Source organism: Dermacentor variabilis, chromosome 1, assembly GCF_050947875.1.
Source record: "Dermacentor variabilis isolate Ectoservices chromosome 1, ASM5094787v1, whole genome shotgun sequence".
Lineage (NCBI taxonomy): Eukaryota > Metazoa > Arthropoda > Arachnida > Ixodida > Ixodidae > Dermacentor > Dermacentor variabilis.
This window is the reverse complement of record NC_134568.1, coordinates 24,537,049-24,555,499: the sequence shown is the minus strand read 5'-3', so window position 1 is coordinate 24,555,499 and position 18,451 is coordinate 24,537,049.

Genomic DNA, 18,451 nt, shown 5'->3' with positions numbered 1-18,451 from the left:
TCCCTTCTGAGAGTCTCGGTCCACTCGTCTATGCCCGTAATCGGCTCGTCGCCTCGCCCTGCTTCTTCTCGTTTCTTGCGGAACGTGTCCTACTTCGCGAGTTTGAGCTTACGGCCTTTGCCTTCAGGGTTAGTCCCACGACCGCTCGGACCCGTGCCTATCGTGATCTCGATCAGCGCGTGGTCACTCCCCAAATCTTCCTGCGTATTTTGCCAGTGCGCCGTGCTTACATTCGAAACGAACGCAAGGTCTGGTAGCGTATCGACACTCACGATGTTCCCTCTGCGTGTAAGATCGGCGGGATTCGTGATCAGTTCATTCCTTTGGTCTTGCGAGTCTCCCCAAAGGTGTTTGCCCTTGGGTGTTTCTCGGGTGTTGCGCCAGGCTCCGTGGGGCGCGTTAATGTCGCCCGAAGTAGAGGCTCGCCGCCGGAAGCCACGCACGCGCACCGCAGCAGGTCCCAGAATCGGTGTTGCAGCGTGGGTTTACTGTAGGCGTTAAGGACGAAGAGTCCTCGGCCGCTCTTAGGAATTAATTCTACGAACACGTGAGGTATCTTTACGGAGGCAAGTTCTCGCTGCGACACAGTGACGTTACGTCGAATGAGCACCGCGGCGACTGGCGACGGGCGTGGCGGAGGCGATAGCCGGCGCGCCACCATCGCCCCCGGCCCAGCGCCACCCGCCCCGCGCGGTGTAGCCCGTTTCCTTCTTTGCCTGTTCTCCGTCGCGGTCGCGTCTATGGCTTTGTAGCCAGCTAGTTTAACCGGACGGTTAAAGGATCACGTCCGGTTTCCTCTCCCGGCTGCTTATGAATTGCTGGAGATTACCTCGCTTCCTCCTGTAGCCCCGGCAGTTCCACTGCCAGATTGCGTATTGTTGTTTCCCAGTGTTTGTGTGGTTCGTTGCGTGTGTAGCCATGGTGATGCTTGTGTTTAGTTTAACCGGTAACCATCGAGGCGACTTGGTTGCTGCTGCGGTTGCAGCTGCGGTAGCGCCTCTACGTCTGTGAGCCTGCTTTGCTGCTACAGATTGTGTTGTTGCTGTCTATATAGTGTACGGCTTGCTCATCGTTCTCATTGGTCTGCCTGCAGCTGGCGGCAGCCTCGCTTGTATGTCGTCTATGCGCGCCAAGTGAGCACGAACATTTGTGTTATTTGCTAAGAGAGCTTAGCTACCGCGTTATTGACCATTTCGTTCAAATGTGCCGTCTGCTTTGTAAAACGTTCCTCGAGGCTCTTCTCGATGCTGCCTACTCGTTTCTGTAGCTTCTCGTAACGGCCGCATCGCTGTTTGGTGTCGGGTCTTGCGGGATCTAGTGCGATCCTTTTCGCGGTAACTGGACGATTATCGCCTTCATTCACCGTCTCCACCGAGCTGCCCTCGTCATCTGTGTCCATCCCGGCCGGCTCAGGCCGTGATGGAGTCGGTGATCGAGGCGCCGAGGACGGCCGCATCGTCGTTTGACGTTGCTGCGGCTGTGGAGCCTCGTCTTTCAATTTGAAGTTTTCCTCTCCAAGGAGCGGATTTTCTCGTTTAAGCTCGGCAATCATCGATTCTAATGGTTCTAGGCGTGGTCGTAGTACTCGCTCTATCGCTCGCTCGAGCTCGTTCCCACCGCCGCCCCCGGGAGAAGCGGCGAAAGCCGCCCAGCTCACCTGTTGCCCAGTGCTCCTGTGACCTTGTTGCTGCTGCCACGGCTGCTGCTGCTGACTTTGTTGACTGATGTGGCCGACAGCAGCGGTGCCCGGACCGGCGCCACCGCGCCTCTTCGACGTGCTTCTCGGCCTCTGTGCCCCGTTGCGAGAGCGGCATCGGGATCGGGATTTTCCCGCGCCGCCTTTCCCGCCGCGGCTAGTCGTATGAGAAATAACTATTTTTGAGAATGAGTCGAATGATAAATTACTATTTTTGTTTTGTTTGGTCAAATTATGCATAATCAGTCTGTACACATCATATCAGATGGGGAGCTATCGCGGTTTTCGTGACGTCGCGTATTAGACAGGTGAAGTGGGGGTGCTTCAAGAAAGTTTTTGACCAATCGCGGATGGCTGATTGCAGAATTGCAATAGAAAAGTTTGGAATAGTTTTCCGTTATTATTATGTAAGAATGTATCCAGCTTACCTTGGTCATCTATTCCACGCACGCCCGTTTAAGTAACACAATCATTGGCGAAAAATCGAACTGTTATGCCAGGTTCAACGCCCAAGAAAACATAATTTACATATACATATATAAAAGAAAGCAAAGATCCCAAGACTGACTCTTGTGAAACCCCCGAAAATACTCTCAGGTGATCCGAGTCTGCGTCATTCACCCTTATGAATTGACATCGACTTGACAACTAGCTCAGTAGCCATGAAACTATTTTGTCGTTAATACCTATGGATATATGTTTAGTAAGTAATCTGCAGTGTATACCGCGATCAAATGCCATGGCAAGATCAATTAGTCATTGTTTGGGTTGTGTACTATCTAGGGCCCAACTGGGACAATAGTAAAACATAATAAATTACAACTATTTATATTTTTCAGTTGCAGCATCGGCTTGGCTTAATTTCCTTGCCGTCACTGATGGTTTGTCTCCCTCGTTAATTAAATTCCAGAGAGCAACAACTGCATCACGAGGTAGTACTGCTCTTAGCATTTCGCAATTGATCGGTCTACAAAAGTTTCTCGAGTAATGATCGGCATGTGGGAGACCTTCTGATGCTAGTTTTCAGGAACATTTGTTGGCTCCGATGCGTAATATCATGACGTCTCATAGAAAAGAGCCTTAGCGATAGAAACAATATAGTGAATACCTGCAAACTAATTTTCATCGACATAATACTGACTTTTTTAACAGAACTCTGTACCTCAGCTGCAATTGCTTTGGTGTGCACTTAAAGAGAAGTCCTCAGGACTCTCTTATATTTATGAAAGGCGCACACATTTTTAATATGCAAGAATGTGTTTTTGTTTAGCTGCACTTGCCACGGAGGGTCCTTAAACAAGAAGGTCGAATCTTGGCAATTTCAGGATGACTTCTTCCCAAGCAAAGCCTTTGAGGAATTCCAGAGAAACGTATATGCTAGCTTGAAGTAATTCCATTTGAGTATATTAGAGCAGAGCACTTGAACAAAGCCACTTGTCTGGCCTGGCATGCACGTGCTCGCGCAGTATTGTTAAGATCACAATTTTGCCTTTATACTCTACAGGCTGTCGTAACTGCGGTTATCTGTAGTTTAAGGAAAATAAAACAAATAATGAAAGTGAGAAAAAATTCGAGTAAAGGGCTCATTTAAGTTTAGCCATTACCGTCGTCCGCTAAAAGCGCGCTCATTGAAATGACTCAAGCCGCAACACGCTTTAATCACGGTAAACTGTATTTAACACAAGGATAGCACTACTACATTCGGAAAAATACATGAACGAATAAAAAACATTTACGGAAGAAAAACGTTGGCGCTTGCCGCAAGCGCTCTGCCACTCTTTCGCTGCACGATCGCAACACGGAGTCCAACTCGCAGCGTCTGCCGGGGACTTCCAATGTGAGCCTTCACTAACAGACCAGCACTTCGGCGAAGCGAGGCCCTGAATTCGCCTGCATACGTCCAGTGAACCCACGGTACCAGTAAAGTGAGATCACACGAAAGTCGCAGGTCACGTAGTCAACAACGACCGCACCGTCAGCTCCTCAGCTTAGATAAATGCGGCTGAGGTGACAGTATACGGGCGCCTGCAGAGCCTGGAACTGTTCGGCCGGAACAGCCGAGACAGGGTGCAGCCGAGAAGACAGTCTGGCACACGTGCGCTGCTGCAGGAAACGACGGGCGCATCCTGTCGTCATTGTGCGCCGTTCCACAAGTACACCACCATAATTCTGGCTACTCGGGGTGGGGCAAACCTGGTTGAAGTGGAAAGCTGTGATCGTGTGTGACAGAGCCACGAAGGGAATCAATGTCGCTTAATGCATGCGTTACCTGAGGCACACCCTGGAGATATATAAATATGTACAGGAGATCCGATTCAATATATCGAAGTTGGCTTGGGCTTGTTGGAAGCTGTTAAAGATGTACTTTGTACACATAGTTGAATATACTTGAGAATACCTTTAGTTTTTCAGTGTCTTTAGAAGGAATATAGAGAAGATTTAGCTTCTCCTCTTTCTAGGAAAGAAGATACTTTCTGGGAAGAAGTGCGTAATAACGGGGAAGTGTTGAAGTTTTAGAGAGCTTAACTTTAAAACAAGACACGGGGCTCGCAATACGCAACAGCAGCATACGTAAACATTAGTGAGTAGATGTACTGCTGTAGTTATTTCCAACACGATCGTATCTAACCATGTATAGTGAAATTAAACACTGACTAATGCTATCGGCGAGCTGTAATTCATTTGCAATGGAACGATGAGCAAAACGAGAACAAGGTGAAAGCAGGAGCCAACGTTTCGATAAGTGTACTTGTCTTCTCCATGGTGACATACCAGTGTCGACATAGCATATGTGGCCCTGAAGAAGACAAGTCCACTTGTCGAAACGTTGGCTCCTGCTTTCACCTTGTTCTCGTTTTGCTCATCGTCTTGAATTTCCATCTCCCGCCTTCCCCCTGTTTTCCCTGGATTTGCAATGGTAAACAGTCATATCTCGCAGAGGTTTGTGGGCATTGCAGACCAGTTTGCTCATGAGAGGGAAAATTGTAATCTACCCAAGTGTAGCACACAGGCTACATAGTACATCACGTGCTTCAAGCTGTCGAAAAAAGTCTCACTCGTGCTTCGATCTCTTGGTCCCCTGGTTAGCTAAGATGGTAGAGCAACCATCCTGGAAAGGGTTTTGTACCAGGATCGATCCTCAGGCTAGCACAAATTTTCCTTCAGTTGCGAAGTTTTCTTTATGAAAAACCCGTATAGATTTTCTTTGTAGCTCCATGCTACTGTCAAGTGAATTAAAATTTCCGCTTTTTTTCACAGCTTTGCGGACCGTATGACAGCGACTCGTAATTTTCACTAGGTGAAAAAAAGAAAAGAAGAATTAAACGTTCGTATACTTAGCTTTAGGTGCACTTTATGTGCAACCCAAGCAGTCAAAACTAATCCAGAGTCCCACACTACGGCAGCCACAAGATCATATCACTATTCTGGCACCTAAAACCCAAGAATTTTGAACTTTCATACACTGAAACTCTTTCTTCAAGGCCATCTTTGAGCCCCATATGGTTAAGCGACTAGGCTCACGGAAGCCACGCAAGCCTTTTGGCTCGCGAGGTAAAGTCACTAGGGTCGCTATTGAGAACCAACATGGTATTCTATAGCTTAAGTTGGCATGCATATTTGTTTTAATTTGTTTTCTAAATATCTGCATAGTGGTTGTATGCCTATCTGATTTTTCTTTGCCCTCTTGTATTCTTTCACCTGTACCCACGTACTTATAGAGCAAAATTCCCCACCGTTGCATTACTCCAGTTATTTCAGGTCTTTTCCATGGTTGCGCACTTCAGGTCATTAGCATAGCCAAGTGGGGGGTTAGGGGGGTGAACCCGCCTTTCCCCACGGAACAGAAAGTTTCAGTAAGTGGGCTCCGAAAGAGCGACATGGATGAACAGAAAAATTGGAATCTGTAAGCCAGGCAAGTGCTAGTGGCGGTCCGAGGGAAGGGGAGGGTGGTGTCATGGGGTATGAGCCCCTCTCCCATGTACAGAACATTTCCGCCCCACTCATGGCGCGCCTCTGCCTGATTCCGCATTGTGTTAACCATAACTGCTGAGGGGGCCCTCCGCGGTAAAGATTGCACACACAGATAAAGACAGGACGAGCGCGTGCTTAAAACTTTGGGGCATTGTTGCTCCCCACCAGCCGTCGTATTCTGTCCATTGTGGCTGTCGCCAGTCCAGAATCGACCCCATACCGAAGAACATGAATCCCGAGTTCAACAAGGGAAGAAGAGCGGTGAGGGCCAAGGCTCTCATCGACCAGCATGCCAACGACCAACACGCGCGGTACGTGGACGTGGCCGAATACCAACGGAACGCCTTCGCAGCGGTCGTCATAGAGGCGTCAACCGGCGCCACGAGGACGGCAGCGAGCGTGAGAAGCGCCGGAGCGGAACAAGCGGAGGAGGTAGCCATCGCCCTGGCCATCGCCGACGCAGACTGCCACACGGTGCTGAGTGACTCAAGACAGGCGGTGCGAAACTTCGCCAAAGGCCAAATCTGCAGGGAGGCTGAGCGCGTACTGCGAGCGGTAAAACTAGAAGAACGAAAAGTACGACTCAAGTGGTTCCCGGCGCACACGGGCGATGCATCGGAACGCAATGAGAACCATAATGAGACGGCACACGCAGCGGCGCCAGCGCTAACCAACAGCGCCCCGGCGACAGACCGTCCGACGTGGTTTGGAACCAAGGACCGCATGACGGATTACAATGAAATCACGAAGGCCTACCGCCTGGCTCGCGGGACTCTCCCACACCCGCACCCGAGGCTGAGTCGAGCGGATGCGGTAGTACTGAGACAGCTCCAGACCGGATCGCTACCGAGCCCGAGACTGATGAATCGCATGTACCCCGAGACATATCCGACAGATATGTGCAGAGTCTGCCGGAGGGAGACCGCCGACTACACGCACATCTTGTGGGTCTGCGTTAAATATCCAGAAGACGCTGAATCAAGAACACTCCCACCGCGGCTCGAGGCAGCCGCGAAGAGCTACGACCGAGACGATCAGCTCTGGGCCGTCCAGCAGGTCCTCGAGGCGCTCGAAAGGCACGGACCCAGCGAGCCGGCAACGGCGAGCGGAGACCCGCGCCGAGTAACGGCGACTTCGAGGATGACGTATACGCCCTCGTCGGGGCGCGCGAGCGCCCAACTGCAGGCATAAAGTTAGCTCCAATCCAATCCAATGGTTATGCCACTGCTTCAGGTGCCCATCGAAAATTTGAAAACAGTTAAAAAGCCCACAGCCTTTTGCATTCCTGTGCGTCTTTGTATTTACGATAAGTTACCGATCTCACCGTTTCCTTCATATGACCCAATATAGCTAGGTTATTGGAACGTATCAATTGTGGCATAATACTCAGTACAGCGTTGTAAACTTAATGTGGAATTTCTTTCTTTTCTCTCCTAAATTTCTATCAGCACTCGAGTGCAAGTAGATCCGGAATATTCAAACCAGACATTTTCTCTTTAGTGCCTGTATATTTATAAACGAACATTCTCTTAGCAGCTTTTACTGTGAAACTACAGTAACAACGGATAGGACGCTAATATGCAGCCTAGAACTCTCTCCTCATGTCTCAACTTTGGCATTGAATTTGGAAAATCACCCAGAACCTCACTACTGAAATAAGAGCACACTCCGGCGAACAATGCTCACCCTGACATGTGCGCGGTACACCTGGAATCATTACATAATGTCTCTTTTGAGAGCAGTCGGGCAAAACGAAATGATATTGAAGGAAGCTGCTCAAGGCATTCGGGGTTTTCGTTGTAAAGGAGTTAGTCTTACCTTACGTGTAGCCACCAAGAGCAGCTGCTAGGAGTTTGCACGCCGTCCGTGTCACTGTGGCTGTCATCCTTGATGGAGTTGAGCATCGACAAGACACACAGCAGCGTGTCACACAGGTGGATTTGAGGGTTGCAGCCCAGGACGCCGAGGCTGTACTCGCGAAAAGCAAGAGCGTCACACTCGATGACCTGGCGAATCATGCTCGCACCAGCTTCCACTCCACACGTGCTCGGCTCCTGCGTACTGCGTTGACACAACAGGGTGATAATGAACCTTGCTTTTGAAACGAATTTTCGTTTAAGAACACCATCATGAAAAACTGCAACTCTTCTAATGAAACGTTTTTATTTATTCAAATTACACAGCTCTTTCCGAATTAGAACACTGCCGATATCTTAAGAATTGGCGATGATGCGCAGAATATAGCAATCTTAGCTCAGGAATTGCAGCTGCAGTGTAGTAAAATATGAATATACTGAAAATGCGAAAAGAATTTTGAAAAAAAAATATAATAATGAACGCTGTTTAAAACGCGCATTCATCACGCAAGACTTCGCCGTACGCTGCAGCTGTTCCTGTGAAACGTTTCCCGCTTTATGCTAAGTAAACGGCGCCCTCCGAATCAAAACGCTGATGATGTCATCATCCGTTCTAGAAATTAAGACGGAGAATTGGTTCTGTAGCTCCCGCTGCTTAATTGTTGCGGCTTCTTACCGTAACAATAGGTTAAGAACGGACGATGTGCAAAATATAGTAATCTTAGTTCTGCAAATGCAGTGGGTCGTGTAGGAAAACAGGAAGAACAAAATAAACTGTCAATGTTATTTGATTCCGGAGAAAATCTTTAATAAGTGACAAAAATTATATTTTCTATTTTTTTAGAAGCTTGATGTTAAACCGCAACCGTAAAGTGCTCCAAGAACCGTTATATGAGTTAGAATTCTTTGATTTTCTTCATTCATGCACTTCATTCGAACCAATAAAGAAAGCTACAGAAAATGGGAAAAAATATCCTAACATAATACGTCGCCAGTGCAACGTGATCACAGCACTTCGGCTTTGTGTTCAATTTTGGCATTCTTTAAAAAAAAAGGAAAAAGACTTAAAGTCGCCCTTTTATATCCTTCTGTTTATGCGACCCATTGAGGTGTCAGAAAGGCAGCCTAGTTGAAAAAGAAAGGCGCTTAATGCCCGTCATCTGCATCCTATACACTGGAGCACTATTCGCGCACGTATCAAGAATCCTATATTTTTTCTTGTTGCTATGCGACCGTACTAAGTTATCCAAACATCTTTCGTTTCCTGCGTTCGCATGTGGAGGAGCATCGAGGAATAAGTTGACATTCGCTTCAGCATATACGCTAAAGAGGATGAAGGCGAAAGCCTGCGCGCTCACGAGACATACATTACATTACTGGATATGTTGATTCGAATGAGTTTTTCCTTCCTGTTACTTGTTTTCCCCCACCAGAGGTCGTGGGTTCGAATACCTTCAACAACTATACTTTACTTGACTGTGCCTAAATAATTTCGTTCTAATTAACACCATTCGATGGACGCCAGGGTTGTGGGTTCGAGTGTTTGAGTGAACTCTATCTTAATTAATTGTACCTTAAATCATTTCGTCTTAACACTAAAGGTAGTGGGTTAGACTCTCTACCTTCACGATGTCAATTGGAATACAATTTGGAGCTATGGCCGGTTTTCTCATGTCTCAAAGTGGGTTCGACTCCCATCAAAGTTCGTGGGTTCGAGTGCCTTAATTAACTATATCTTAATTAAATCTTCCTTAATGAACTTTGTCTGAATTAACACCACAGGTCGTGGGTATATATTAAATCTTGCATTTATGGCATACAGCTGAACTCTACCGATTGCCGGGGCTATGATGTTTATATGGGGGCGAAAAATGTGTAACACCTTGCACACAGTGCAGAAAAAGCTTAATCACGAAGTTTACAAATTCCTGACTTTGGAGCAAAAAAACGCATTCCCTTTTCTGTAAACTGCCTCTGTTGGCATACGTTCCTGAAAGGGACAAATGTGCTCTGGTAATACATAGTTTACGTAAAATTTTCGCAATATTTACAATGGTTTTGCAAACTTCCACCTTACAAGTTAGCGGTGTTTCACAGACCTGCGTGGAAAAATGCAACACGGCTGTCCTAAGTCCAGTGGGCAAGTGAATGGAGGCTGGTTACCCAAACGCGGTCGTCTTGTTAACGCGCAAAAACTAGTTGAAACACTAAAAGGCAACCAGTTGAAGAACTCCCCGAATGACAATACACGAAGAATATGGTTGTAATTTCTTACTCCCACTGAACTTCACATGTTAAAGAAAGTGGCGTAAAAGTTCGATGTGAACGTAGCATTTTCGGCAACAAAAGGGCTCAGCAGCACCTGTTCAACAGTTTTTAACCGTGTCCTTTCTAAGGGTGGTTCAGTCAGTGAAGTGTGCACTATTAAACACAGATTGAATTTTGTGATCTGTCAACGTAACGCCGTGTACTCGATAACATTTCCCTGCGGTCTGATCTATATTGTACAAGCAGGTCGTGGCCTAAACGTCACATTACGAGAGCATAATAGTTCTCGGAAGCGACCTGCATACTAGCATTTGTCAGTTCATCGCCGTGGTTGCGATTGCAAACCACGTTTTTTTTTAAACAACACTGTTTTTTTAAACAAAGAGGTAAAGTGACGGGGGAGATTATTCAGGCCTTCCATATCAAAGCGAAAGATCCCACAGATGTTATTCAGCCGTCTTCATCGTTACTACATTGCGAACAACTTGTAACATACTTGTATTTTTGTACTAATCATAGGCCTACCACAATGTAATTTTTTAAATCAAGAATCTGCTTCAGGCCGTCGGGAGATTCCAAGGCTTTCATTTACAGACAACCAACTTCAAATCCGGTTCAGTGGATGCAAAGCGAAACTATTGCTTCGTTCCCAGGTATTTAGATGGGATCCTCATTATATGAAAGACCGCGAAAAAAAAAAGTGACATGAAAGAGAGACCGGTAAAGGCACTGACTACCAACATTTTGCGTTTATTTCTACTAGAAAAAGAATATATTGCGCCTACCAGAGCAGACAGGCAGAAAATACGCGCACGCCTCCCACCCTGTGTAGGACGTTGAATCGCTCAGTGGCGGAGATAATGAATCTTTTGGTCTGTTAATGCAACTGATGGTTAACTGACGCATGGAGGATGTGTGGAACGCGTCACAAACGCTTCATGTACAGTTCCCGAGCGCGGGTATTGTGGCAGCTGCGTGCGATGCGCGTCTGGTGGAAATGAGCGCTGCGCCCGCACGAGTCACAATAGACCGCTTAATTGCTGCTGGCCTTCGCTCCAGGGTTGTTAGCATGCTCTTGCAAACGGTCGTTTATACAACGGCTCATCAGCCCGATGTACGTGTATTACTACTTTACTTTACAGGTGTTCGTCTTGGAACAAATTGATTTTAAACCCTCAAGGCTGCTACAATGTCTAGTTGTGTGGATGGAGCAGCTGCACGTCGTCGTGAAGTTGGCGAGGCAGATGATTGTTAACCAGCGGCAAAGCCTCGACGAGAAGACGTACGTGAAGGCCAAGTCTAAAAGGCTGGTAGGCGTGGCTAAGCAGACACGTGCGTGGGCGTAGCGCACGCCATCTGAATATTACAATGCCGAACGCAGAGCTTGAAAAGCTTGACAACTGCACTTGGTTGCGCCAGGTAATCTTCTGTGAGACCATTTTAAAAGGTGCATATCGGGAATTGGCTTAACAATGATGTCAGAATGTGGTAATGGTGCTTTGCTCGAATATGAACGCAAGTGTGTCATGCGTAAGGTTACTGACGCATTTCTTTGTTTTCAAAATTTTACTCAGTGATTACTCAGCGTACTGCTATAACAGCCAGTTCAATCCAACCGTGAAAATTCTTGCTATTATTTTAAAGCGTTACAACGTGTACGTATTTGACCATCAGTCGTGTTTCTACGCAAATTCAGCTGCATATTGCGCTCTACGGGCATTAGCTGCTATAGATAGTTACGGCTATTCCTTCTTTGTAAGACTCTGTAAAAAAAAAGTAAATGGAAAGGAACACTATTTTTTCACAAGACAGAATGAGCCGTAAATCTGATTTTCTCATTCTTATATTGGGAAAAAAATTCGCCCTATCCACTTAGGTTCTCCGCAGCGGCCGTTAAATATGATACACAATATACCAAATTGATGTTTAATTGTATATCAGCAGGCATCTGACGCCCCTCGATACGACAACCGTCTGGCGACGGGCTCCTTCCACGGTGCATGCCGCTTGCATGGTGTTGCGCTGAGACACGGTGTCCTCGACGCCCACCTCAACGAGCAGGTGGCACTGGGCCCTCGGGAACAGTCACCTCTGATGTCTTACGCAGCTGTAACAGGTCCGTTCGTCACCCTTGTTTCGCGACTTGAGCACAAGGTCCCGGTTGTCTGGGAGAACGTCTTTCATGGCCAATTTGCCCCACATGCAGGACACGTCGTCGGTTGCCCCCTCTGGAGGAGTGATGAGTGAAATTGAGGAAAGTGTCTTGTGGTATAGCGACGTTCCCGAGGAGGCGTATATGCTGTCTTCGAAGACACGGTGAATTACGGTGCCGCTGGGTGCACCGATGCCCATGATTGGTAGTAGGACGATGTCGCTTCTTCCTGAGTTAGTGCCGAGTGCGTCTACCGCGATTAGCTGCGCATTCGAAAGTGCGAGCAAGGTCCACCTATGCCACATAGGCCTCCCATGCCAGCGCGTGAGGGCGTGGCCTCCGTGTCGTTCTTGCGTTTCCTCTCTTCCATTTCAAGTTTTGTGTAGTCACCGCCTGTCTGGGCTGCATATTTGTATCGCTGCCTTTTTCGATGCTAATGCCTAGCAGCGCTTCTCGCGTTCGTGAGTGGCCGGGTTCGACGCTACACCTGTGACGGAGCGTCGCTTGATGACTCACAAAGGCGAGAACCCCCGAAATGCATTAGCATCGGAAACTCCAGAAGCCAGAAATAGCAAATTTTAGTACCCACGATAATGCCCAATGTTTCCTATTCGTGAAAGATTAGAGCCGCGACGCGGCATTATAGAGCATTACAGTAGCCCCGTTTTCGCACCCTTTTCCGGCTATTATCCTTGTCGCATCTGGACAGACGCCCGTGCCTTTAAACTAATCGCTCGCAAAGCAGGGGCGCCTTAACATGAAGCTACTCCAAACTGTTTCTATTCCATGTCCGTAATCAGCCCTCCATGATTGGTCACGCACCTTCTGGAGAGCACCCCCTCCCCCCCCCCCCAGTTCGCCTGTCTGTCGGGCGACGTAACAAAAACCGCGAAAACTCCCTATCTGTTATGAATTGTATACACTGATTATGCGGGGTTAGATAAAACAAAGTAAAAATAATTATTTACAATTCTGCACGTTTCCGCCATTAGCCTTCCGCTATTGGTCAAATGATTTCGGGCTGCACCCATTTCGCCTGTCTGTCACACGACGTCATACAACCTCGAAAACACACTACGTCAAAGCGACATGTACGCATCAAGGATGCATTAATATGCCCAACACATTTTTTTTGAATTATTGGAGACGGCCCCGATACGAAAGGAAAAGAAGATGACTGCCCCCCGCCGATCGCTCTGGCGCTGGCTAGCTGGAAGCTGCCGGGCAGAATGCATTCATTTGTCTTTCAGAAATATTTTTTCGTGGCTGCATAACGTTGGCGATCCCTTTCATCACGTACGTGCGCATCGCCCTGCCTACTATTAATCGCCGAGGATCAGTTCTAGCGACATTTTACCCTTCCATTGCACGCCGCCGTGATTAGGTACCAGCCACTAAAGGCTAAGCAACGGAAAGCTAGCTAATCGCCGACGCCGGAACCGCACTTCTGATCCGGTTATCTATTTTCACTGCGCTAGATCGTTCCCACCGTAGCCCTTTGCACTTCTGCGTGCTCGTGGCCTCTTATGAGCCAATTAGGATAAGAAAGATTTGTCAGGTTAAGCAACGCTATTTGCTTTTAAAACAAACAAAAGTTCTCCCCTGTTCGCGACTCTAAATGCTCGTCTCCTAGCGGCTTCGCCGATATCCTGCCAATCTAGGCTCAGACGCAGGTCCTCACATTACGACAAGCACTGCAGCGTTGCCTCGTAGTTCTCAAATCGTCGTGATGCCGCCGCGCACAAGCCCGAAGAAGGAAAAAAAAACGGATTTCGATAGAATTTTGCAGTGTACCATTAAAGGGACACTAAAGGCAAATAGGAAGTCGACGCGGACTGTTTAAATACCATTCCAGAAACTTCGCAACGCTCGTTTAGTGCCAAGAAAAGACTTGGTGTAAGAGAAAATTGCAACTGAAGGGTCCGAATACCTTGTTCGAAATTCAAATTTCCCGCCACCTAAATAGGGGAGTAGTGACGTTGCGTACTGCATCACCGCCCTTTGCTGCCGTCGGTGAGAAAAACGGCGCCCGACAGACTACGGTGTCGGGCCAAGACAGATGAAGTCAGAGCGACGGATTCACCGCTGCAGCACACCGTAGCTGCAGCTGCTTTTTGGCCAAGTGGCGTAGACCGTTCGGGCATCCCGGGACATCACATGGAAGTTGAATTGTCTGCTACTTGCAGTTTATTGGGCGAGTCTCGCGAGTTGGCTAAACCAGCGCAGCACTACGTGACAACGAAACTACCGAAACGCGAAAGCGTGTCCGGTGCAGAGTCGAGCTAAAAAGAAACCTTTCGACCGCCCCCGTTAAGGGTAATTTCAATTAGTTCGTTTTCGTAAAAATGAAATGTAAATGGACAAGTAGCATTTTATTTGGTCTTCTAATATAATACAAGGATCTTTTTTGCAACGAGTTGTTGAGTACTAGTGACACAATTTAACTGAGGAGTGCCTTGATAATCGGGCAAGTGCTTGAAAGTCCCGGACGAGTCATAATCATGTCCTGCATTTACCATGATTTCTGGCGGATTAAGGCTCTGCTTGCGATAATATGAACGCCTTAGAGAATCTCGAACACTAATCTATCACTTTACTTTATCTTAATATTTGCCTTTAGTGTCCCTTTAAGGGTGTGTCATCGCGGTGGAAAGACAGTAATTCATCGTTTCGTCATTTACCGAAAGTAGGAGACGACACGCAACGAATAGTGACATTGATAAGAAACTTGCGCATTAGGAACAAGGTGACTGACACGGTGGTGCTTTGTTCAAAACATTTCACTCTGGACGACTTCTTTATTCCCGGCGTTTCAAATTGCGAAGTGTGCTTTGTTTAGGCAGGTACTTTATAAAATTTGTTATGCGTACTTCAGCTTAATTTGATTTGGTTAGAGTAGCTTTCTACCCCTGCATTAGTCTTACTAATGCCTTAAGTAGCAGGGATATTCTAGCTAATGTACTTTTGCCCACAAGCAACGGTAGCAGGAACGATAACTATAGCGCGGAACGTATGAGGTTGATCATGGCACATGTTATGCCATTGTGACGCATATAGTTTTTATAGCATTCTTTAGTTTACCGGTGTAGCAGAAGATGCTGTTTTCTCATTGAGTGTGGTGAGCTGTCAGTTTATTGACTCGCAAGAAATTTAGAAGCAACTACAAGCAGCGCTCGTTCCCGATTTGGAGCATTCGGCCTGTCCACAGCGCCGCTAGTGTGCTTTCCGGCAATGCGCTAACAGCCGAATTCTATTACAGCTAGCTCGATTCGTTTCCAACTCGGGCATTTCCACTAATATCTACTAACACTGCTCAATATAAAACCATCGCTAATTTTGGAAACCTATTGGAAGAAACGCAACTTGGTCTGATTGGTTGTTAATTACTTCCCACATTTCACGGAACTTTTGAAATTCATACAGGTGGCGGATGTCTGCTGTTTACCCAAACCTGGACCCTATCTAGAACACTGCGTACTGCGAATATGAAGAAGCGCCAGTCATCACACGGAGGCTACCTTGTCGCATGGATCAGCTAACTATAAAGAGAAAGGTGCATCCCGACCCCGAAACGGAACTCTAATTCCTTTTTATCCCAAGACGCACTCACCAGGTAACGAATAACCTCCAGCCTCGTTCTATCAGTGCAGAATATTTGTAGTTACCTTCAGACGGTTACTGACTATACGTATATTGTGCGATGATATGTGATATACGGCAACACGAATCACAGAGCGGAGTTGCCCATAGTTGTCGAAAACAGTAAAGTATCGTACCTGTAGCACTGCAGCAACGCCGCGGACAAGTCCTTGCACCTTTCGGAGGCCCGCTACGCAGAAATAATTCCATTTCTTAACCTCCGGCTCGCGTGAAAGGTTTTTTGTCTTTAAGAAGGGCTGATGCGATTCGCTAGGCAGGACGGACGGTACCAGGCACTGCGCAACGATTTCCGTGGTTTCGTCAGTGAAATCCTTGACAGCAATCAAAATAAGGTAATCGCCTGCAAGCACTTTTTCGGCTTCGAGAAAACACTTAGATTTTACCCCACAAACGAGAAACTTGAGCACGCCAACCAGCGAAAGAGCCGCATGAACCTAGATGTCGTATCCACAGCGTATCCACAGCGCAAGTAACGGATTCTGGAGTTGCTAATCAACGAGGACAGCATTTGATGGGACTGCTCAAACTAAGCTGCGGGTCAATACACGATGCTTGCGTCGGCGGTTGCGTAAATTTGGCGTCAGGATATTATAATAAAAACAGGTAATGGTTTTATGTTGAAGGACCCCTGAGCACATCCAGGTTCAAGTCAGCGAAACTTCAGGTGGGTTTCCCTTCTCCAGCAGAAGCCCCGGAAGATTCCCTTCGGAAAGTTAACTTAGCCTTAATTTACACTACAGGTCATGCTGACGGTTCCTCTTCGCCTCGGCTTCACCATTCCTTATAAACAAATTGATGGCCTAATTCACCCTAATTAACACCAAAGCTCATGAGTTCGACACCTACGAAAGGTCGTGGGTCTTAATTAAATTCGCCTTAATTACTACCACAGGTAGTGGGTTGAACTCCCACAAAACGTCGAGGGTTCGACTCCCGTCCTTCACGATGTCAGTTGGAATTCAACTTGGAGATGGGGCCGGTTCGCCTATATCTCCAAGTGGAGTAGTGAGTTCATGCGCCTTAATCAACTTTGCCTTAATTAACACCAATGTCGCGTGTTCGGCTCCCGTCTTTAACGATGTCAATTGGAATCCAACTTGGAGATATGGCCAATTCGCCTATATCTCCAAGTGGGGTAGTGGTTTCAAGTTGCTTAATCAACTTTGCCTTAATTACACCAAAGTCGCCGGTTCCACTCCCGCCAGATGTCGTGGGTTCGACTCCCATCCTTCACTATGTCAATTGGAATCTAACTTGGAGATATGGGTTCAAGTGCCTTAATGAACTTTGCCCTAATTACACCAAAGTCGCCGGTTCCACTCCCACCAGAGGTCGTGGGTTCGACTCCCGTCCTTCACGATTTCAATTGGAATCCGACTTGGAGTTATGGGTTCAAGTGCCTTAATGAACTTTGCCCTAATTACACCAAGGTCGCCGGTTCCACTCCCACCAGAGGTCGTGGGTTCGACTCCCGTCCTTCACGATTTCAATTGGAATCCGACTTGGAGATATGGCCGGTTCGCCTATATCTCCAAGTGGGGTAGTGGGTTCAAGTGTCTTAATAAACTTTGCCTTAATTAACAGGAAAGTAGCCTGTTCTACTACCACCGGAGGTCGTGGGCTCGACTCCCATCCTTCATGATGTCATTTGGAATCCAACTTGATGATATGGCCGGTTCGCCCATTTTTTAATGGTTTCGACTGCCACCAAAGGTCGTGGGTTCGAGTGCCTTAATTAACTCTATTATACGGCGTTTTGATTTGACCTTAATTTGGCTTAAGTAATACGACAGGTCGTGCCGACGCTTCCTCTCCTCAGCTTCACGCTCTCTTATAAATAAATTGATGGCCTAATTCGCCCTTATTAACACCAACGGTCTTGGAATTGACTCCTACCAAAGGCCGTCGGTTCGAGTGCCTTAATTAACTCTCTCTTACGGCGTATTGATGTTACCTTAATTAACTTTGCATTAACACCACAGGTCAGGCTGGCACGTATTCTCCGCCTTGTCATCGCGCTTTCTTATATAGAAACTGATGTCCTAGTTCGCCCTAATTAACACCAGAGGTCGTGGGATCGACCGCTGTCAAATGCTGTTAAATTCGTCTTCAATACCACCACAGGTAGTGGGTTCGACTCCCTGTGAATTTTGGTGCCATAACGACGGACCGCCTAACTCCGGACCTAAAATTTTTCCTCGCATGAGCCGTCTAAAGCTTTCCCCTTATTAAATATCCAAATAACGTTGCAGTCCCTAATACGTTTTAAATCGTCTCTATACTTCTCATTGCGATTGTTCACATGCCAGTCGGCAGCTGAAAAATACCAAGCGCTGCCCAACAGTATAGCCCGGCTATTGTTGCCGTTTCCAGCAATTATTTCGAATGGAAGTGACTAATTTTAAAATTGTGTCACCCACCATATTGTGTCACCCACCACAACTCACGGATTCCACGTGGGAGGCAGAGATTGTCGCGCTCCTCTCAAAACATGAGAAGATGGCGGCTCCTTAGCATAGAATTTGTCACGCTGACGGACACCGCTGACCGTTTTCGGCTTTTAAAAGCGCTTCTTCCTTGTCATTTTAGGCGTTAGATGCGCAGAAATCACCTTTAAGACAACCCGCCGTGGTTGCTCAGTTGCTATGGTGTTGGGCTGCTGAGCACGAGGTCGCAGGATCGAATCCCGGCCGTGGCGGCCGCATTTCGATGGGGGCGAAATGCAAAAACACCCGTGTGCTTAGATTTAGGCGCACGTTAAAGAACCCCAGGTGGTCGAAATTTCCGGAGTCCTCCACTACGGCGTGCCTCATATTCAGAGAATGGTTTTGGTACATTAAACCCCAT